Source organism: Plasmopara halstedii (assembly GCF_900000015.1).
Source record: "Plasmopara halstedii genome assembly, contig: Scaffold_2061, whole genome shotgun sequence".
NCBI lineage: Eukaryota > Oomycota > Peronosporomycetes > Peronosporales > Peronosporaceae > Plasmopara > Plasmopara halstedii.
Window position 1 is genome coordinate 34,258 of NW_020188969.1, and position 692 is coordinate 34,949.

Genomic DNA, 692 nt, shown 5'->3' on the forward strand with positions numbered 1-692 from the left:
CATAACCTGCAGTTAAGCCACAAGGAGGTGGACGTGCGTGTGGTGCGACACCTCCGCTTTGAGTTTGCCAAACTCAAGGCACACCGTCGACTTCCTTCAGGTTGTCGCCCTGCGGCGTATGGGTTAAAAAAACCTAATGCTCCCACGAGCTATGTTTCTCCGACCGCAAGAGCTCAAGGCCACTGGTAGCGCTCAGCTCATGGCCCTTCTACTTCTCTTACTATTGCCGGGAAGCGTGGGGCGTCTGATAACGCGGGACATCCTGATCGTTCCAATCAAAAGCGTCCACGGCGACTGAACAATCTTGCCGATGTGGTGCCTCAAACTTCCACGAGTTTTCAAAGTCGAGATATCCCACCACTTCACAAGATAATGGATCTGACCCTGGTGACGACGTCGTTGTACTAGACGTTTCACGTGATAGTGGACGTCACCGTTCTCATCGAGAAGAGTCGGTGGCGGGAGGTGACGACCGGGTCCACCGCCGCCCGGTGACTCGTGATGACCTTCGAGCCCTTGAAGACAGGGTCCTTCGTAATCGGAGCTCCGCTGAGCGTCATGCTAAAGTAGCATATCGCTGTGCGAACGCTCTTGACGATGTAGAGCACGTCGTGCGCAGGTTGCCTCGCCTTGAGGCTACCGCTCTCTGTCGGAGCGACTCCTAGCCGTGGAGCAGGCGAATGCATCGCTGC